The sequence below is a fragment of the Neophocaena asiaeorientalis genome, unplaced genomic scaffold (genome assembly GCF_003031525.2).
Source record: "Neophocaena asiaeorientalis asiaeorientalis breed wild unplaced genomic scaffold, Neophocaena_asiaeorientalis_V1.1 scaffold72, whole genome shotgun sequence".
Lineage (NCBI taxonomy): Eukaryota > Metazoa > Chordata > Mammalia > Artiodactyla > Phocoenidae > Neophocaena > Neophocaena asiaeorientalis.
The window spans coordinates 10330088-10353882 of NW_020185336.1; the positions used below are offsets into that span (position 1 = coordinate 10330088).

The 23795-nt window shown below is 34.5% G+C and overlaps 1 pseudogene; it reads left to right on the forward strand.

Moving 5' to 3' along the window:
* Positions 1-20576: 20576 nt before the first annotated feature.
* Positions 20577-21192, forward strand: LOC112393626 (transmembrane emp24 domain-containing protein 2 pseudogene; annotated as a pseudogene).
* The last annotated feature ends 2603 nt before the right edge of the window (positions 21193-23795 follow it).

Genomic DNA, 23795 nt, shown 5'->3' on the forward strand with positions numbered 1-23795 from the left:
ATAAGTGACCTGAAAAATAAAATAGTGGAAATAACTACTGCAGAGAAGAATAAAGAAAAAAGAATGAAAAGAATTGAGGACAGTCTCAGAGACCTCTGGGACAACATTAAATGCCCCAATGTTCAAATTATAGGGGTCCCAGAAGAAGAAGAGAAAAAGAAAGGGACTGAGAAAATATTTGAAGAGATTGTAGTTGAAAACTTCCCTAATATGGGAAAGGAAATAGTCAATCAAGTCCAGGAAGTGCAGAGAGTCCCATCAAGACTCACCAAGAAAAAAAGGGAGAAGACTCAAATGAACAGAAGAAATAAAACTGAAAAAGAAGAAGTAACAACTGACACTGCAGAAATACAAAGGATCATGAGAGATTACTACAAGCAACGATATGCCAAAAAAATGGACAACCTGGAAGAAGTGGACAAATTCTTAGAAAAGCACAACCTGCTGAGACTGAACCAGGAAGAAATAGAAAATATAAACAGACCAATCACAAGCACTGAAATTGAAACTGTGATTAAAAGTCTTCCAACAGGGTTTCCCTGGTGGAGCAGTGGTTGAGAGTCTGCCTGTCGATGCAGGGGACACGGGTTCGTGCTCTGGTCCGGGAAGATCCCACATGCCGCAGAGCAGCTGGGCCCGTGAGCCATGACCACTGAGCCTGCGTGTCTGGAGCCTGTGCTCCGCAACAGGAGAGGCCAGAACAGTGAGAGTCCCGCGTACCACACACACACACACAAAAAGTCTTGCAACAAACAAAAGCCCAGGACCAGATGGCTTCACAGGTGAATTCTATCAAACATTTGTAACACTGAACTAAAATCCGATAATAATAACTGTCACCCAAAGTTCTCTTTGTGTCACAAAAATCATAAGTGCACAGTAAAGACTCAACCAAACAAAAATGTTTGAGATTGCTTAAATGGTTTGTAAAACATATATAAATGTGTTGAAGAAGTCAGTTTGATAGCTGGAATGTAGTATTATTTCAAAGCCCACAGTAAATGCAATGATCTTCATCTTACAAAAGCAAATTAGACTCAATCTAATGAAAAAAAGAAAGTGGTTTTCAAATTGAGTCATGTTTAAAAATGGGCAGAAGACCTAAATAGACATTTCTCCAGAGAAGATATACAGATTGCCAACAAACACATGAAAGGATGCTCAACATCACTAATCATTAGAGAAATGCAAATCAAAACTGCAATGAGGTATCACCTCACACTGGTCAGAATGGCTATCATCAAAAAATCTAGAAACAATAAATGCTGGAGAGGGTGTGGAGAAAAGGAGCCCTCTTGCACTGTTGGTGGGAATGTTAATTGATACAGCCACTATGAAGAACAGTATGGAGGTTCCTTAAAAAACTACAGATAGAACTACCATACGACCCAGCAATCCCACTACTGGGCCTATACCCTGAGAAAACCATAATTCCAAAAGAGTCATGTACCACAATATTCATTGTAGCTCTAGTTACAATAACCAGGACATGGAAACAACCTAAGTGTCCATCGACAGATGAATGGATAAAGATGTGGCACATATATACAATGGAATATTGCTCAGGCACAAAAAGAAGCGAAACTAAGTTATTTGTATTGAGGTGGATAGACATAGAGTCTGTCATACAGAGTGAAGTAAGTCAGAAAGAGAAAGACAAATACTGTTTGCTAACACATATATATGGAATCTCAAAATCAAAAAATATTGTTCTGAAGAACCTAGGGGCAGGACAGGAATAAAGATGCAGACGTAGAGAATGGACTTGAGGATACAGGGAGGGGGAAGGGTAAGCTGAGACAAAGTGAGAGAGTGTCATGGACATATATACACTACCAAGTGTAAAATAGATAGCTAGTGGGTAGCAGCCACGTAGCACAGGGAGATCAGCTTGGTGCTTTGTGAACACCTAGAGGGGTGGGATAGGGAAGGTGCGAGGGAGACGCAAGAGGGAAGAGATATGGGGATATATGTATATGTATAGCTGATTCACTTTGTTATAAAGCAGAAACTAACACACCATTGTAAAGTAATTATACTCCAATAAAGACGTGAAAAAAAAAAACAGGGTCTCATCACATGCTTTTTGAAGCTATATATAGTGTGTGTGTGTGTGTGTGTGTGTGTGTGTGTGTGTGTGAATTTTGATCCCGATGTATTTTGTCTTCGTGGATGTACACATATGCTTTCAGATGAAAGGTTACAATCCAATATGTTTTCTCTTTTCCCTTTTTTCAAAACTAACACACCATTGTAAAGCAATTATACTCCAATAAAGATGTTAAAATAGATAAATAAATAAATAAAATGTATATGGAGAAAAAATAAGGAAATGGGTTTGTTATTTTAAATTTGGTAAATGGATAAAATTCAAAACAGGAAAAAAATGACTCATTATATCACAACCCAAATACATGCACTGTCAACATTTTGTACCATTTACTTCTAGTTTTAAATGTCAGTGTTAAATTTATATAGTAAAATCATAATGAGCATGGAATTGTGTTTCTACTTTTTTTTATTAATTGCTTTTAAAATCAGAAATTCTAAAGTTTTTTTCTAATATCTACATATTAGTTTATTTGCTTTATTAGTCTATTTATTATAATTTGCATAGTTTTTTCCATTTCACCAGCCATTATTTTGAATCTTGTTTTCCTGTGTAACAAAAAATGATGTAATAAAAATGTGTCAGAAAATGATTGCTTTAAGATTCTCAGTATATATTGCTAAGCTGATTTTTAAAAATTCTGATCAATGTTTCTGGAGAAGCAGTACAGCATGCTGCTTAAGAGCAGAGTATCCAGAATAGCCTTTATGGACTTTACCACTAACTTTATGGACTTTACCACTAACTTTCTGCATGACATTGGGAAGATCACTGAACCTCTCTGTGACTCAGTTTCTTCAGCTCTAAAGTTTAGGTAGTGATAGTATGTTCCTCGGAGAAGCGCTGTAGTATTAAACATTAATATATGTAAATGCTTAGAATAGTTCTTGCCCATAGCAATGTGAACCCTGATTATAAGAAATGTATCCAGGTAAATTGATAGAAACTTGCTGTTCCCAACTATTAATTATGTCATATTATCCAAGGTTACCCCTTTCACAGGTAAGCAAAACTTAGAATAAATATCAGCTACAGTTAAACACAGCTTGTAACCCTTTGTGTAGATGTTTAATATAATATACTTGTCAACTATATATAAGGTTTTTTGGGAGGAAATTTTTACTCACAGACATTTTCAAGTAATTCCTTTCTTGTTGGCAGTGGGTGTAGTTTCTTATTAGTGAATTCATCAGGGGCAAGGTGAATAAGCCATTTCAGCGCATGGGTGCATGGCCTTAGCATCTGCATCCCTGCCCTAGGGATTCAGCTATTTCTGCCTTAGCATTCCATTTGACTTCTGAACTGGCAACTGGTATTTTTATTTGGCATCTACAAGGCGCGTCTAAATTATTCCTCTAAGTTCCACAGGGATTTCCATAAATAAGAGTCCCATATGAAGCCATGTTTTTTAGAAGACCCATTTGCCTGTATATAATCCAAGGTCATTGACCATAGTTTAAAAGCTTACAAATATCCAAATATTCCCCTGAGGCATGAGCCTAACTTCTCTTTTCCTGCATTGTAACTGGGTCTCAGGTCTGCCCACGGCAGGCTTTCCCTTGACTTCTTCCACCAAGGTTTTACCTTCTGCAGGGGATAGTGTCACTGATTTCCAAAAGGCAATGTGTCGCTTCAATTCAGGAACTCCCGTCCGCGGACCAAGCAGTCAGCTTTGCCTCGGCGGGGGAAAAGTCAGAAGGTTCAGACTACAAATTGAAAGGGGTGTGGAAGACCTAAGAGACTCAATTGTTGGCTCTGTTGGCAATGAGGCAATAATCTGCTCATATATATGATGCACTAATATTTTTCTAATATTTTTCTGACCTCTCCCGGGGCATAATTATTATTTCTAGTCTTACAATTACCTGATGCACATCTCTGATGGGGGCACTTTTGACCAATGCCCAGTAACAAGCTAGAATGTTCATTCAAATGGCAGCATTTGTGTTCAAAACCTAGAGGTCTCTGCGGGGTAGCCTTATTCAATTTCTGCCAAGTGCTCTAGTCTTCATGTATTCTAGTTTTAAACAGGTCTAGAACTACCTGCTCAGTTGAGCCATAAGGGCTGATTGGGACTGCCTATGCTGTCACTCTTAATAAGACTTTTAATGTTTGGTTTTGCTCAGGGCCCCATTCAGGTTCTGCTATTATTTTCTTAGCTTTGTGAAAAGGATTCCTCTATAAGGAATGCATTTTTATCAAAGTCTGGACACTGCTAACCCCTGAGCTTCTTGCTTAAAACAAGTTCACTGAGAGATGGTAACTGAGTCCTCACATTTTGAAGAATGTCTCTGGCTGCTATCACCACATAATTCTCAGGAATTTCACAAAATGAATTGTCTTTGAATTCTAGGTGCATTTATTTCACAAACACTATTAGTCATACGAGTGACTACAGTTTTTAACTCCCCCTACATTTCCTCCTTTGAAGAGAGCAATTATTATTTTATCAACGTAGGGAGCTAACTTGCTTTTTATGGTTATGAAGTCCAAGTGCCACCTCACTAGATTATGGCATTATGGTGGTGAATTCAAATAACCTTGTAGCATAGTGGATTCCATTTCACAAGAATGCAAATTGTGCCTGGATGGGATTCAGAACTGGCATTCTAAATAAATCATTAACCATATCTATATTGACTGACCAATTCTGCTTGAACTGTTGTATTTCCTATACAGTACTTAAAATACTTTGTAAGGGGAATTCCCCCATGCTCCAGTGGTTAAGACTCCATGCTTTCACTGCTGAGTGAGCAGTTTGGATCCTTGGTCAGGGAACTGAGATTCTATAAGACACGAGGTGTGGCCAAAAAAAAAAAAAAATACTATGTAGGCACTATATGGGTATACTTCCGTACAACTGAAATGTTCAGAGGAATAAAGTTTTTAAACCTTGACAATCTACCATGAGTCTCCAGGAACTGCCTTAAAAACTGACTGGAAAATACTGATGAAAAGAGAATTAGGGAGAATCAAACTCCAACTTCAGCCATTTCCTTAATTAGAACACAGATCTCCTGCTGCCCCCTAAAATTCTGTACTGCCTAATTTCTACTACCTAGAAGGGCATGGATAATTACAAAAGGTCCCATTTAGCAAGGCCAATTAAAACTAGGCAAAGGACAAGCTTAGTTGATAACTCCCATGAAAAGAGTAATGGCAAAAAATGCTCCACACTCCAAAATGTCCAATACTGTTATACCTTCAGGTAAAGGTGACTGGACTAGAGAATAATCTTTTCAATTTGTAACTTTAGTTCCCTTCTTTAGGTAATTGATATGCTCTGCCAGTTTAACTTGTACCTTTCAGAGTGCCATCTCTATTCCCTGTAAGGATTACTGTACACACAGCCCCATATCCATCAATCCTAAAATGATTTTACATAGTATTTCCAAGCAATACCATTCAAATTGTTATAAGGCCTAAGATGCTGCCCATGTTTCCCTCCACACCACCCGTAGATGAGGAAAGCAACCCTCATCCCCTCAAGCTGTTTTAGATTCAATAGATCTAAGAAAAAGAGTAAACTGACCCTCCCACCCCGTTCAAGTATTTTCCAGTCTAAATCCTGATTATCTTAATTAGATTTTAACTCCTTCAGGTTAGAAAAAAATAAGACACAATTGGCATGATGTTTTAATAGGTTGGGATTAGGTCAGAGTGGATCTCTCCTCTCCTTAGCATTAAAAATATGCTATCAATTTATTTGAAGTCTTGTCAGTGTTCTTTATTTCAACACATTCTTCAAAAGCCAACAGTTGAATAGGTTATTTTTACCATCATTAGTCTTTTCATTTCTTCTTTTTGTACCATATCTCAGTTGGACCATGTGTATCATTTTCTCATCACACAACCCAAGCCACAGTACTTCCTGAATATTCTCTTAGCCTACTAAGAGCAAGGTACCTAAGTTGCTCAAGATAGATAGTTCTTTTATTACATTCTGTATCATAGTCTGTATCAATGGCATTAAGTTCAGTGCATTACCCTTGATCATGATAAAGCCAAGCTAGGTGGATGGTCAGTACATTCTTATCACTTTAGGAGAATTCCACTTGTGAGTCCGTGCAAGTTGAGGTAATTAACCCTCCAAAGGTTTTTTTCCAAACCATCATCTTCACCCACTGTGGCAACATAATTGCTATACCATGGAGAAACATCTATTCACAAAGGTCTGTGGCCACTTGGCCATTAGTCTATTCTACTTGGCAGTATCTTAAACTGATGAAGTGTCTATTGGCTGTTAATTCTTTTTACTGGTGTCTCTCTTTAAAATGTCTAGTTCTTTCACAGAATATCCTTGGAATTCTATGGTCACCTAAGTTTTGCTTCCAGGTACTTGTATAATTGTTTTAAGTAACCAGTGGTCTTAACTGAGTTATTTTGCAACTGAATATAGCATTTTTTGCTGAGCTGTTTAGTGCACCAAGGATGTAATATATGACCAGAAAGACTTCCCCAAAAAAGTCTGTTTCTTATTTTCTCATTTTTCCAGCATTGTGTATTAGAGATCTAACTTTCACCAGAGATGGTCACATCATCGAGGGAAAATATTTTTTGTACATTTTCCTTTTGCCTGGAACTCTACTCATTTAGCCCATGGTTCTAAGCTTATTTCTCCTGAATTCTTTGATAAAATTTGCCTTTCATAATCTACCTCAAGTCATCTTTCCACCAACAATAAGTAGGCATTAAATTATCCTAAAGCGTTTCTAATCCCTCTTTTTTCTTGCTAAAAATGCCTTAGCTATCATTATTTGTAAAAAATAAAGATAATTCTGTTAACAGCACTAATCTAAGAAACACAGAATGGGATTATCAAATCAGACTCACAACAATCAGAGAAAGACAGGCAAGTCCTGCTAAAAGCAAGCCATAGACAAGGACTTTCCTTTATCTTTCTACTAATTAATGCTGTCAAGTGTGGTGATTTGCATGTTCACAAGATTTAACCAAATCGTTTCTCCCTGGTCATTCTCCCAGTCCCAACTGGAATGACAAGTCAGAGACAAGTTGCTAACCCTGCCCCCCCTCCTTTTTTAGTCCAAGAAAAAGTTGATGACAATTTAACATAAATAATTTTTAGTAGGTATGGAGAGAAAATGGTTAATTAAAGAGATACATAAGATGTATAAGAACTTGATTTAATTAACTGAATGTAGCACATGTGTGCTATGGTCTGAATTTGTCTCCTCAAAAGTCGTATGTTGGAATCCTAATGCCTAATGTGATGGTATTTTGAGGTGGGGCCTTTGGGAGAGAGTAGAGAGTGGAGCCTTCAGGTATGGGATTAGAACACTTATTAAAGAGGACTGGAGAGCTTGTTTGCCTCTTCCCACATGGGAGGAATTGAGGAGTCAGTGAGAAGTTCCAGTCTGCAACCTGGAAGAAGTCCTTCACCAGACCCTGATCATGCTGGCACCCTGATCTTGGACTTCTAGCCTCTAGAACGGTGAGAAATAAATGTCTGCAGTTTACAAGCCATCCAATCTCTGGTATTTTGTTAGAGCAACCCAAATGGAACAAGACGATATAGAGAACTATATCCCAGGCCTCTTGATTTTTGTTTGTTGTGATTATTTATTTATTTGTTTGTTTATGAATGAATTGAATTATCTAAATCTAGCTTTTATTTACTTCTGCTGGTTTTTCTGTTTGACTGAAGAAATAATATTAGGCTGATGAAAATAGCCAATTTTTTTACATGACTGAGATAGGCAAAGATAACTCTATATAATTTTTTTAACTAAATGAAATAAAAAACAATTTTTTTGAGTTTTATTGGCACACATTTTTTTTATAGAATAGAGATCCTGCAGCAATTTTAGCAAGTTCTCAGACATCTTCAAAATATTCTTTCTGTTGCATTCTCTCTCTCCTCTCCCTCTGATCCCAAGTACATTTATTCCCTAAATATCTCTCTGGTGCTCTGACTTTTTTTTTCTTTGACTTCAATTTAGATAATTTGTGTTTAATCTACTGTTAAGCTTTTTCAATAAATATTTTATTTCAGATACTTTAATTTCCAGTGATAGGATTTTAATAATTCTTCCTTAGAGTTAAATTTTATCCTCATAAATTCACCCCCATTTCTCTATTGTTTATGGCAGATACAATTCTAACCCCACTATTTCTGTTAAGTATCTCTATTTACTAACAACAGTGACGGTGCTATTTGATTCATTATTTTGTAGTATTTTTTTCTTGAAAATATTTTTTAGTCATCCAGAGTTTTGCTTTTACTCTAAAGACACAATTTGACACAAATGATTTGTCCTCAAAGCATAACTATCAAGCTTCAAAGTTATGATAGAATTTTAAGAAGACATTAGAATGATTTTACTAGTGTTGATAGTATGAGATATAATCATCTGTCCTTGTGATATTATCCTTGTAATTCTTAAAAAATATGTATAGGTATGTATTTCAAAACTTTCCTGGAGAATCCTTCTAGAACACCAGAAACATTGTATTCGAATTTTGGTTATACCTGCCCAATAGTAAGAATATTTACAACTTAAAATTCTTTTATGCAATGTTTCCTTTAAAACTTGTTAGTTACCTTTTGGAATTACATTCAGAAATCCATCTAGTCTCACTACCTCCTGAAGGTCAGATATTATCTAAACCATGCAATTAACAATGTTCATTCAACCTAGTTATTCAAGGATGAATTTCCTTTTGTCAGATTTCACACTTCTGATCCAGCATGTAAGGAGTTTAGAAATCACCACTGCCTCTTAACAACAAGGAAAAAGCTGATAAAACTAAAAGAATCAACAACTCTTTTTTTTTTTTTTTGTATTGGAAGTATAGTTGACTTACAATATTATATTAGCTTCAGGCACACAACATAGTGATTTGATATAGGTTACACACCACACAAAGTTATTATAGTATTACAGACTATATTCCCTGTCCTGTGACTTATTTGTATTTGTATCTCTTAATCCCCTTCACTTATTTCATCCATTCTACCCACACACCTCCCAGACAACCACTAGTTTCTCCTCTGAATCTGTGAGTCGATTTGGATCTCCAGGGAGACCCAGTCATAGGGACTCCCTCATACTTCTATGAGTTTTACCTGCAGGAGTGGTACCATTTTCTTACAGCAAATACTGAGGAAAAATCCCCTCGAGTTTCCAGCAGGAGGGGGGGGAAAGTATTTTGAAATATGCCAGAGTATTCTGTTCTTCTTAACAAGTCCTGCTCTCAGAAGAAACTATTTTACTAAAGCCTAACCTGCAGAGATTTTATCATAACCTAACTCATCTGGGGGAAGGGAAATACCAAACTCTAACTCTAGACCCCTCTAATAATGCTGATCTGACCTAACAGAGGTGGAGAGGCAGAGGACAAAAAAAAACAACAACAACAAAAACTGAGATGCACTGGTAAAGCTCACTGTTCAGGGGCACAGGCTCACCAAAAGGTTGAAACCTAACCTAATCATAGGATTATAGAATGCTTCCCTTCCCCCAACACCTTACCACTACATTACCAAAGGCTTATGTATTGCAGTTCCTTTTACCCAGTACATGATGTCTATCTTTCAACAAAAAATTGTAAGACACATTAAAGGTAAAAAGCACAGTTTGAAAAGACTGAACAAGCATAAGAGCCAAACACAGACATGGCAGGGATGTTGGAATTAGACCAAGAGTTACAAAAACTTAATATGGCAAGGGTTTTAATGGAAAAAGTAGATAACATATAAGAACAGATGGATAGTATAAACAAACAGATGGACATTTTAAGAAAGACTGGAAAAAATAGAACAGAATATCCAAGAATTGTGGGACAACTACAAAAGGTATAACATATGCATAATGGAAATATCAGAAGGAAAAGAAAGAGAGAAAGGAACAGAAGTAATATTTGAAGCAGTAATGACTGAGAATTTCCCCAGACTTATATCAGACACCAAACCACAGATTCAGGAAGCTCAGAGAATCTGGTTATTACATGTGATGCTATTATTAATACATCCCACAGTCATGGTATCTTTAATAATGTGGGCTGATGATAGAGATGATACACACTATTGCTAAAACAAAATGGTTACAGTTCTTCTTAAGGCATGAATTTAGAAAATAATTTCTAAACTACACATTTCACTCCTGCTTTAGGTGACAAAAATGCTGAGTCATCTAACTAATTGTGACAAAACAGTAAGTTTAGGGATGCACTAGTGTGTGATTGTAACCAAGAAAGCTTGTATCTAATCAATTATAGTTTACTCTGAAATAACTAGGCAGCATTAAAGATGGTCAGATTAGGAGCTAAAATATGTCTGTAAGCGAAGAAAGGATTTGGTCTTCTATATTTGAACTAATGGCTTAGGAGAAGAAGATTGTATGTTTTGGGGTCTAAATAACATTCACCTCAGGCTCTAAAGTTCTACACATTACATGCAACAATCAAGCAAAAATTATGAAATAAATAAAAGCAAGAAATACACTGTCAAAGACAAAACAATCAACAGAAAAAGATTAGTAAAGGATGTGTATGTTGGAACTATGAGACAGATAATTTAAAATACTATGATTACTCTGTCAAAATCCTCTTGGAAGATTTTGGCAGACAATTGGAAACTATAACAAAAGTTGAACAGAAATATGAAAGAAAAGATTAAATGGAAATACTGGAAGTAAAGACACTGTAACAGATTAAGATTGCTTTAGTCAAAGTTATCCACATATTCAACTGAGTTGAAGAGTCAGTGAACTTGAAGATAGATTGAAAAACTATCCAAACTGGAATACAAAGGGGAATAAGTATAAATAAATAAATAAGCAAATAAACAAATGAAAACAAAAATTAGGACAGAGCATCCAAGATCTATGGAACAATATCAAATGGCTTATGTATAATTTGTGTCTGAGAAGAAGGAAAAAGAAAATGGAGGAGAAAAAATATTTGTAAAGGGAATGGCTGAGGATTTTCAAAAAATAACAAAACATATTAAACCTAATATCTATAAGCTCAGAGAACTCCAAACAGGATAAATACCATAACACACACATAAAACATACAAACTACTGAAAACAAAAATAAAGAAAATTGAGAAGTAAATTAAAGGAAAATAGACACATTGCATGGACAAAAACAAAATAAGATGTGAAGCAGAGTTCTCCTCAGATACTATGTAATACAGAAGATAATTAAAAGTCATCTTTAAAGTAGTGAAAGAAAACATAACACAGAATTCAAAACCCAGTAAAGTATCTTTTGAAAAGGAAAAAGATATTTAAGAAATTAAACAAACAGAACTTCAGAGAACTTATTAAGAGAAGATCTGTACTGCAAATAAAATGAAAGTAAGTTCTCCAAGCAGAAAGAATTTGAAAAATAATATTTTTAATAAGTATGTGGAGAATATTGATACCAATATTTATTTTAAAAATTAGTTGTATTTCTATTTAGATAAGAAACAAGACAAAGAAGCCTAAAATCACTGCCACAATTTAGTATTGGTGGTCTTCGAAAACACTAGAAGTAAGAAAAGGGAGTAAAAGATACAGGAATTAGAAGTAAAGAAATAGAAATCTCATTTTTTTTGTAGATCATGTAATTACTATTGTAGAAAACCAAAAGAAACAATAGAAAAACTTACAGAACTAATAAAAATAATTTAATAGCTTTCCTCTGTACTAGAAAAACCAATTAGAAAATGTGAGAAATAAAATATCATGTTTTTCTAGGAGTATAAATATGTTATGACAAAAAAAATTAATTCTATTAAAGGAAATAAGTGAATAAGTAAAGATATTTACCATGCTTATAGAAAGGACAATATACTAAAGATATTATATCTCAAAATAAATTTATAAAGATATTATATCTCATAAAATCATGGTCAAAATTGTATATATTTATATGGATTATGAAGATAAAGATCCACAGTATGGGTATCCATACCCATACCCACAGTATGGGTACACTGGGCAACTCAAGCAGAATAAAGAGCTCAAAAAGAGATCAATGTATATATTTTGGTATTTAATATATGATAAACTTGATACCACCAAGCAATGAGACATGTGTCCCTGGAACAAATAGATACAGTTATTTTGGAATGAAATCTGGTTCTAGTTAATGAAATTAACTATATGTTGATCATGCAGCTCCTGGTCCGCACCTCTAGATACGTATCCCAGAGAGATACCAACATGTGTTCATAAGGAAATATGAACAAGGACACTCATCAAAGCATTGTCTGTGTTAGTAGGGAGTTATAAGCAACTCAGATATTCATCACTAGAGAAATGTACACCTTAAGTATACTATGAAAAATCTGTGATGAATAGAGCAATGGACCAAAAGAACATAAAACAATATATGAGTACGTCCTCCAAAGAGAGTGTGCATGCATGAAATTAGAAACAGTGTGAAATTTATGTAAATGTAAAAAACAAAGAAGCACTACATATTATATGTCGGTGGATATATATCTGAGGGCTTTTGTCAAAAGATTAGATGTTTATGAGGTGGAGAGAAGAGAGATAAAAGACAAAGAAATACAAAGTAAATAAATTTAAAATGAGAAGATAGGAATTTTCTTGAGCATTATTAAAATTAACTAGAGCTCTAATTAAAACATAGAGAACTATGAAGCTATAGAGGGTTCTAAAGTAAGTAATTACATAGAATATGCAGATTTAATACTTGGAAAATTCTAATGTGTAGCTGGTAAGTACTATGGCTAATTATTACATTCTCTCTAGCTGACTTTTACTATTAAGATAGAAAAGCTGCTTTTTGTTTGTTATTTGTTTATCATTTTTCCTTCCTCTTATTTGATTTTGTATACATCCTTAAGGGCAGTATTTTTTCTCCAAGTGATATTTTTCACAGTGAATCTTAGGATCATGAATTTATTGTCTCAGTATACCTGTAACCTTCTTAAAGAGATTTGAACACTTAAAATATGTCCAGATCCTTTTATCACTTCTACAGACGTGCAGTAAATGTGTCTTATTCAACTTTGCTCTGCGACAAGGACCTTGAGAACATATATAGTAGTTATACAAAGAAATGGAATTTTATTTAATATGTTGGTGACATTTCTGTCAAGACATTGACCCTAGCTGAGCATACATTAAGGACCATGTTGTTATTTCTAAATTTTTAAATATTATGGAAGAATTATACTTTTTGTCTGTAATAATTTAATTTACATCTATATTTTAAGCACTTCAGCCTTCTTTTTTTTTCTTTTAGAGTCTTCCTTCTGGACTTCTGGTGAGATTATAACCCAGTGTTATTGGTTTAATAATAGTAAAGTATGATGACAGGACACTTAGGAAATGCCACTATATGTGAAACAGAATGTAATGTGATTTTAGATCTGGAAATCACTGGTGGTGAGCAAAGTGCGAATAAATATCAAATGTCTTCTCTTTAGCACTAAATGTAAAATGTTCCAAATCATTTTATCCAACTCTAGATGTTAACTTAAATGTAAATGCACATATTGAATGCAATAGCAGCATAGCAAACAGAATTCATAGCAGAACAAGTAACGTGATTGGGGATGCTGTTTTACTGTATTTCTTAATGCCAAGAAACAGCAAATAGAATTGGTCTTTAAAAACACAAAGCATAGGGTGTTTCGGGTGCTATAAAAGATACAGCTGCACTATCCATGATCTAGACTGCATCTAAATTTCAATCTTGTAACATAGGAGAGTGAGGTAAAAACCTTACCTAGGCAACTGTACTAAAACAAAATCTAACATGCCACTTCCAAATGGTTAAAATATCTGCTTTAGAGCATACTTTCAAGTCTATCAATTAGCCTATTTTCTAAGACATTCATGCTGAGAGGAGTTAGCTTTCTTGATTTGGAGATAATACTGATTAAGACCAAAAAGTGAATCCTTTTATGCCTTGTGAGATCCAAAAATTACATAATATCAATTATGTTTTGTCTAAGTCAAAGACATTTGAAGACTCATTGAAGACATACTTTTACAGGATCATTTAGAGATCTAAATTCTACTTAAGAAAATTATTCACTGGAATCTGAGGCAAAAACACAGTAATGAGAAACTCAAGATAATGGTTTGGAATTCCCATCCTGAACAAAATAAACTTACTCTTAAAGAGCTCATAATTTTTATTTTTTATTTGTCATTTGTTGCCCTAAACTGCGTCCTTATTTTCTCAAGTAAAGTTGTTCTCAGCAGGGTGTTGGGTATACAGAATTCATCCGCAAATATCCCTTGATACAGTCAAACTATGGTATATATTTGTACAACAGAATAATTTGGCATTAGTAAAAAGCACGTGTTTATCTATCTGTGTTATGCAACATTCTCTAGAACTAGAGCTTAGAACAGTGCACATTGTATGATTTATTCTATTTTTTAATAAAAGGATATGCATGTCCACCTATAGATAAACATAGGAATAGAGAGATTATTTTTACATATATGCTAGTACATGCATATTATTTTTCTGGAAAGGTGTAAAAGAAAAAAATTGATGATGAATAACTTTGAAAACAAAAAATAGGGTCCGGAAAATGGAAAGAAGACATATTTGCTTCTCATTTGGTACTGTTGTGTGCTGTTTGACCTTCTTGGCAGACTGTTCATTTTATTTAAAATTAATCACTGAGGGCTTCTCTGGTGGCGCAGTGGTTGGGGGTCCGCCTGCCGATGCAGGGGAGACAGGTTCGTGCCCCGGTCCGGGAAGATCCCACATGCCTCGGAGCGGCTGGGCCCATGAGCCATGGCCGCTGAGCCTGCGCGTCCGGAGCCTGTGCTCCGCAACGGAAGAGGCCACAACAGTGAGAGGCCCGCGCATCGCAAAAATAGTAATAATAATAATAATAAATAAATAAATAAAAATCACTGAGATTATCTGGCTGGTGAGATTATAGGCTATTTTAATTTTTTTCTGTACTTAAAACATAGTATGAATTAATTAATTAAAAGAAAACATAAGGCAGGAGGCAAAGAGGGAGAAAGGGAGAAAGGATGGAAGGAAAAGAGGAAGGAAGGAAAGAACAAATAGAAGAATGCTTTCAAAGCAAATGTAGCTTGCTTTCCCAATTGGTATGCCCAGCATGAGGAATGGACAGGAATGTGGAGGCAAATGCAGTGTGAAAAAATGTTAAGTAACTAATACCCCTGGCCTATTATTAGAACAGAAGTATTGAGTTAACATTTATCATTTCTTAGCATCTCATGTCAATGTGCTTAATCTTACAATGATTTCTCCTCAAAATTCTAAATATCTGACAATCCTTTTTTTACATGAGCTACATCAAGAAGTTTTACAAACCTTTAAATATAGAGTGCCAAAGCTTTTGTAATTAAATGTTCAGCATTGGTTAACTGGGCATAAACAACTGTGAATAGTGCAGATTTTTAAAGAACATTTTGCTTGTGAAATCACTGTTCAAGTTTCCAACCAGGTATCCCTTTTAAAAATGAAATTTGACAGTATTTGCTTAAGAAAGTTGAAAAATTACTTTTGCATAAGAAAACATACCAATAAGCTATGATGCCTAGTTTTGATGTGTGTAATTAAAAGATCACCCTCTTCCCTAACTTCTAAAAAATTTCACACTTGTCTATAAATTGGTAAGATTTTCTTAGGACAAGATACATAAAATGCCTTTATTCTGAGTATATATTTTTGATACTTTTAGGAATATATACTAAAAATATAATTAATTATATACTTTAAAAGGAATATGGAAATTTATTGGAGCATTGCTCATAATATTGAATATTTAGAAGTGACCAAAATATCTAACAAAATATGATTAGTTTTAGAAAGTATGCATTGAAAAACTATTCAATCTAAGATACACAGAGCTTATAAGTATTGCCAGATAAATCCATAATATATTTCATTTGAAAACAACCACAATACGAAATGCATAATTTCATTTCATTTGCAAGAATTACTTTATTTTTTTCTACATATAAATTGATATATGCATAAAAAATCTGGAAAGATACACATTGGAATGTTAGAATGTTTGCTTCCAATTCGTAGGATTAATGGAGCCTTTTTTCCCCCATATGTGTATTATTTAGCTATTCTACAAAGAACATTTAATATTTGGGTAATAGAAATAAAGTAAAAATAAACTATAAAATACCAAATTAAAATTACAGTACCACATGTCTCTGAATTATGATTTCTTCTACTCCACTCATGCCTGAAGTCTCAATTCAAACATCTTCTCCTCTGAGAAGTTTGCAGGGAATTTTGCAGCTTAATTTGATCATACTGCTTTGTCTCCAATCTACTTGTCTTTATTTTTTTAAGGTTACCTATCAAAATGACAGCCAGTATTTAATAACAAGCCTAATTGTCCACTGAATTCCTTGAAAGCGAACACCATATCCCCATTATCTAAGAAAAATCTATAAATTAGCATTTCTTCAGTGTGGTTTAAATCAAAAATATAAGAAAGAGAAGTTTTTAAATATCCATAAACCAGTCAATATGGGCAAACTTTGGTCAATCTATAGGTAATTACACATACAATCTGTCTGTAAATAATTCTACAAGGGAAAAAAAATTCTCCTTATGAATATATGGTACTTGAAAACCATCAGTCATTGGATAACTTCTGGGAATTTTCTCACGTTCAAAGTGGTAGGCTAGAAAAGATACAAATGTTTGTTAATGACTAGAGGAATCAAATTTCCTATATAATGGTTCAAAGCAAATTCTTAGTCAACTACATTAAGGAAACTCCACACATCTGTTTGAGTTAACCACTATGTAGATCCCGGCTATGCAGAAAGTTTAGGGAATAAAAATTTCTTCCATTGCTCTGCAGATATGGCCGATGCAACTTCTTGCTTCTCAAAACTTCTTTCGGTTCTTTCTGAACTGCTGTTATGGGCCAAGTTTAAACTTCTTAAAAATACCATTTGAGGGTGAAACGAGCATTTTCAAATAAGTGTCTGAAACAAATACCTTCATATCATTCAACAAATATTACTCTTTTGCCATTTCTTGTGAACCCCATTTTGCTAATATTACGTGTTTTAATATTTAAATAAATATTCCAACCCAAATGAAATGACTGAGTTATTAATAGTTTTACAAAACTCTAGATGTCTGATTGTGTTTTATGATGATTTTTTGGCAGTAACACACCAAGTTAGAAGTTACCATGTTATACCTCTAAACTTTTTCTATAAAACACCACCATTGCCAAATCTTTTCTAAGAATTACAAGTCTTCTTGGGCAAGTTTTCTGCACCTCTAGAGTCTTGCTAAATTTATCAACTTGGCAGAGCAACGTTAATGCCCTGGTCATCTTCTATGTGGAATTTGAAACCGTGCTATTCTACACCCCTGGAAAGATTGAGAGGGGGGGAACTTTCTGACTCCTCGGCAGCCTTCTCATGTTGCATGATTAGCTGTTTGAGATGCTAGTTTGACCCAACTCTTAGTTTGTGTCTAGAGGGAAAGTCAAAAAGACAAGTGCCTGATGAGTTTAAACCTTCACAGGCTGTCAACAGGAGTCATAAAACCATAAATTATACGTTGTAAGAACAGATTGTGATATGCAAGAAGTCATTCACACAGGAAGGAGCAGTGAAATTTGGAGCCACTGTAAATTGGGTGCAAGCCTCAACTCTGCCACTACCTCAGTGACCTTAGACTAGCAGGTGCTCTTTTCTGAGCCTAGATTTCATTCTCTGTCATGTTAGCACAATTGACATTAGAGCCATGGCATGACATTTGAAGATGAGAAACCTGGAAAGTCCTTCCAGATTCTCTTGTTCAACCATCTGCTTCCAAAATCCTTTACAGTTTGAACTTTTTTCTTAAGTCCAAACAGTTATGTGATGATGATGATATTCAATGATGACAGCTTTAGCAGGGTTGCTTTTCATAATTTGCTTAAATTTAAAGGTAAATGTAGAACATGGTCACACAGCAGATGCAGAGATAAACTCAGCAGAATTGTCATCGTTGCAGCAGGAGTTTTAGATGGATTTAGGTCTCTATTCTGAGGCATCTAACAGTAATTAAGAAATTGTGCCACCTGAAATAATCCTGCAAAATGAATGTGATTTCTTGACCCCCAGAGACCTCTTACAGATTAAGATGTCTGGCCTGTAGTTAACTCCTTTATCATCTTTGTTGTATAGGGATCAGTTTTAAGTCACCACATTTGTCTCTAATTCATTCAGGAAAAATATTTCTCAGGTACGGAGAAAGTATCATCATTTTACAAGTGGATTTAAGAACTGATCCTGTCTTCTTTGTAGTAAAGTATTTTTTTTATAGTGGGTTAAATCTTGAGAATCAACACTAATTTCATGATTTTTGTAGGATTACCTTTATCTGTGTGTGTATGTGTATGTGTGTGAGTGTATTTATATTTGCTGCTATGCCCATGTAATGACAAAACGATGTGGTTTGGAAAGAAAAATTACCTAAATGATTAATGGGATCACAGAGGCAAAAGATTATATTTATATACATATATGCACAAATATATTCAAATACATATATTCCATATATCTTATTATATGTATATAAAGATATTTAAATATCTTATAACAAGTATTGTTTCTAGTAGACGAACGAGTATGATTCAAAATAAAAGATGAAACAAAGATATGTTAGTAAAAATTTGACATCAAAGAAATCCAAATTGAAACTTTGTATAACATTAATTTTGAAATACTAACCTAATATGATTTCATTATAACCCCAGACTTTTCCAGATAAAGCATTTTTTCCCCTTTGTAGCATTTTTTTCAATGGCAGTAAGGAAGTCTTAAATGTATCATATTTCTTTGTTGAAAAAAACTGTACTACATTTCAATCCATGTTTGCACATAGCTTTTACTTACCATTCAAGGAGAATCTTATGTTATTCAGTCATTTAGCATTTCTTCTATAATCATTAATTCAAATTTGACTTTCTTTGAAATGAATGTGCATGCTTCCTTATATATAGTTAAGTTTTTGGTGCAATGTGCACAACCCATTTAATAATTTACAAAGTATTTCCAGTTCTTTCATTCACCATTCTAACAGATTGTTGATGGAAATCAATATGGAAGGGAAATTGTATAATCAAGTTTCCTTAAAAGAATGTCATTACTAGTGAGAGACAGGGTGGATGACACAGAGGATTAATCTTAACTATGATATATACATTTCCCAGATATAAGAAGGTTGCTAAGAAGTTAAAATTATGAACTTCAAATTTTTTTTCCATATTTGAAATAGACAACCACTAGCAGTCAGGGTAAGAGGACAGGAGAACTCTCAGATCAAGTCATTTTGAAATAGTTTGCATGATTTTCACCTAGTTAGAATATAGAGATTGAAATAACATGAGAAGACTTGTAAGTGATAATCATGGATATAAATGACTAGCTGTTCAGGTAATTCCATTTTTGTTGCTTATAATTGTACAGTGTAAGAATGCTGCCAAAAACTACAATAAAAAGGCCAAAAAAAATTAAAATAGAAAATACTTTTCCCAAAACCTACCAAATTTTATATTTTATGTTTTCACAGATGATTTTTCCATGTCAAAACACATACTATTACTTTCTATCCTGACACAGTTATACTTAATACAATGTAATTTGACTGATTTTACCAAATGTCCATTGTGTCTACTTATGCCAAATATCAATACTTGTGGACTTTGAAATTAGACCTTTTTTGTATAATAAATTCGTATAAATAGTTAAATATGCTTCAGTATTTTTGTAATTGATTGCCTTGTTTACCACCTAACAGGTGCTAGAATAAGTTTGTTTTGATTATTGTAGTATTATAATTCAGTTTCACTCTGACAGGTCAATCCTCCTCCAAAATTGCCTCATCTCCAATTGCTAATACATATTTCTCTTCAAAAATGCCCTGGTTATATCCACAGATAAACAAATTTTAGAATCAATTTGTCTATTCTTTTAAAGCATGCTGGATATTTGCATTAGAATCAACGTATTTACTGGCTAATTTATAGTTGAAATGGCATAACTGTAGTCTTGAGTCTTCCCAATCTAGAACAGATATGGCGCTCCATAGAGTCTACTTTTTTTTTCTTAGTAGAATTTTGTATCTTTATTGTTCTTGTATTGTATGGTTTCCATGAATTTATTGGAAATTTTGTCCCTAGGTGGTTTTCTGCGTTGCTATTAAGAATATCAACTTTTACATATACTTAGTGGTTTATTGTTGATATATAACAAAGTTACCGATTTCATACATCATCTATAAGCTGGCTACTCTGCTTGACTCGTTTCATTTTTAGCCATTGTCAGACGACTCTTTTTGGTTTTCTAGGAATATAAGCATATTATCTACAAATAATGGTAGTTTGCTTCCTTTTTCCTATTATACCTTTTTGTTAATTTTTTTTCAAATAAATGCGGTTGAGCTGAGGCAACGGCGACGGCGGCTCTGGAGGCCGCAGTCCCGGTCCTGGCTTCGGCCCCAGCCCCACATGACGACGCTCGCTGAGCTGCTGGTGCTCCGGGCCACCCTCCGGGCCACGGTCTCGGGCTACGTCGTCAGCATTGACGCGCATGCTGAGGAGTGCTTCTTCGAGTGGGTCACCCCGAGCACCAAGATGGGCCTCGTCTTCGAGGTGGCCAAGGGCGGTTTCCTGGACATCGACGTGGAGATTGCAGGGCCTGATAATAAAGGAATTTATAAAGGAGACCGGGAGTCCAGTGGGAAATACACCTTTGCTGCTCATATGGATGGAACATTTCAGTTTTGTTTTAGCAGTGGGATGTCCACCATGACTCCAAAGATAGTGATGTTCACCATTGATATTGGGGAGGCCCTCAAAGGACAAGACATGGAAACAGAAGCTCACCAGAACAAGCTAGAAGAAATGATTAATGAGCTCACAGTGGCGATGACAGCTGTAAAGCATGAACAGGAATACATGGAAGTTCGGGGGAGAATACACAGGGCAATCAATGACAACACAAACAGCAGAGTGGTCCTTTGGTCCTTCTTTGAAGCTCTTGTTCTAGTTGCCATGACATTGGGACAGATCTATTACCTGAAGAGATTTTTTGAAGTCCGGAGGGTTGCTTAAAAAGCCTTTTGCTGATAATCCCAAACTCATAATTTACTGTTTACCAAGTGTCTTGGTCATAATAATGTCATTAATTTCAACATTTTTATTTTCTAAACTGTACATTCACAGCTTCTGTTTCTTTGTGATTAACAGATATTGGGGGAAAACACTTTTTTAGGAAAGTTATAGTGAATATTTGACATTTGATTGGCATGATTTCATATTTGAATTCTTCCTCCATTATACAGGTCCTTCCAGAACTCAAACACTGTAAGTGGAATACAGATGTATAGTCCTTTTTATATATTCTTTCCTTTTGCTTTCATAATAAAATGCAGCTTGTTTAGGATAGTACTTTATTGACAGTACTTTACTAAAAATGACTGCATTCTTGGGATCCCTCATCCTGCAGTTCAAGTCATTAAAGATTCATTCTGTTGAGTCCTTATCAGAAACAACCATCTGAATCTTGACATTTTCTATCCAGCCTAATGGCAGAGCTCTGTGACTAGAGGATGCTACCTGGTTGGTACTTTTATACTTTGTCTATCTTGTTTTTGCTTTAAAGATAAGACTTAAACCAACAACCTTTTTCCCCTTTAAAGTTTTACTTTGAGCCTTAGAACTCAGTCACCTCCACTTAAAATTGTTGACACAAGCAGCTAAGAACCATTTTTTGGTTTCTGCCTAACCTTGTAAGAAGTCTTTATTAAAGCCAATTCTCTGGGTGTTGCAGTGAACAGTAGTTCTTTTTCTTTCTATGCTGGCACATCCACTTTCTCTACTCTTGGCACGTGGGAGGTATGCATTCACATAACTGGAAAAATCTGGATTTCTGATGCCAAAGGGTTAAAAGCCTCTTGGGTTTCTTTGCAGTGATATACAGCCATTATTTTTTTTTTGATCAGTGGCATTTTGGCCACTGTTTAATTAGCTCACTGAACATTACTGTCAGTACTAGTGTGTTTGTTTTTGTTTTTCCTGGGTCTTTCTTTTGGTGTGGGGATGATCCAGGATTACATTGTGACTGATGTATATTACTTACTTGTACATTTTTTTTTTTTTTTTGGATCTTTGCAAGGGGAAAACTACTAGTAAAGAGTTTTATATAATTAAGTTAAATTTGTTACAGGTTTTCATGTTCAGGATAAACAATTTTTCAACCTTGGGTGAAAATACTTGCAACAGTTTAAGGTGACTGTGTTTTACCTTAGAACAACTGTTGCATGCCAACTTGTGTGCATGTGTGTGTGAAAACACTTCAAAATTGATTTAAAAGATGTAAATTTAAAACTGGCTGTGTATCTAATCTGCCCCAGGTTTAGTAATTAAGCAATTCTTTTTAAAAACAAAAACAAACAAACAAATGCGGTTAACATCAGTTTAAAATGAGGTTTAAAAATAGTTCCATGAAAGAGCCCCCTTGACTTCTTATGACATGACAATCTATGCAAAAGTTCACTGTCAAGTATGAGATTGGCTGTTAGTTTGAGATAAATACATTTGTTGTTTTAAGTAACATTCTATCTCAAAAATTTTATCAGGAATGAATGTTGAATCTTACAATATGTTTTCAGCAACTATTGAGGTAATATTATTTGTATTTAATTATGAATTTTACTAATTGCTTTCCTAAAAATACCAATCCACAAGTATTGATATTTGACATGAGTAGACACAATGGACATTTGGTAAAATTAGTCAGATTACATTGTATTAAGTATAATGTTAACAAGGAATAAATGTTAACTCCTCCTTCATAGTAAATAATCTTAAACTTCATTTCACATTTTCTGAGATGTTCAGTGGATTCTCTGGAATTTCTATGAAGTCTCAGGTGCTAATGTTACTTGTAGTCAACTTTGGTACTCATTTCCAACTTTTGAGGAATTATTTTCCTTAACATCTCACTGTTTGCTTATTTGTTTGCTTTTATATCTAATTCCATAATGACCCAAACATGAAACTCTTGACATTTTGTTTCATAATTCAATTCTTTCTTTTATATTTTTAGGAATCCCCTTTCTTCCTGCTGCAGGACTAATTATTTGGATTTAGTTTTTCTGTTTTTGGGTTTTGATATTAAATGTTTGTGTTACATGACTGGGGTGTTCTATAGCTATAAAAATACTGTTAAAACATTCCATGAAGCTTTTCCTTGGTCAGGGGACTTGGTTTTCCCTTCAAGCCATCACTATCCTAATAATTGTCAAAGTCATGGATAGGGCTAGAAGTGAGCCCAGGTTAACTTCAATTTATATAAAAGTTCAATTTCTATTGTTCCCAATACTGAATATGAGGTACTGCTCTAACTCTGTACTCTTTCTCATAATAATTACTTTTCATCTAAATTACTCTTATTTCCATTGATACTTTGTTGTTGTTCCATAGACTTTTATCTGTTATTCTTCTATCTATAATACTCTTCCACAAAATATTGGTGTGGCTAACTTCTCATTATTCAAGTTTCGGATCACTTCTCACTGCCTCAGAAAAGCCTTCCTTGAGAAAAACATCTAAAGTTTTATAAGGTTCATCACCAACCACTGATTCTCTACTTATTATCCTTTTATTTTCTCCATAGCACTTTATCATTTTCAACCTATCCCATTTAAATAATCAATTGTTCAC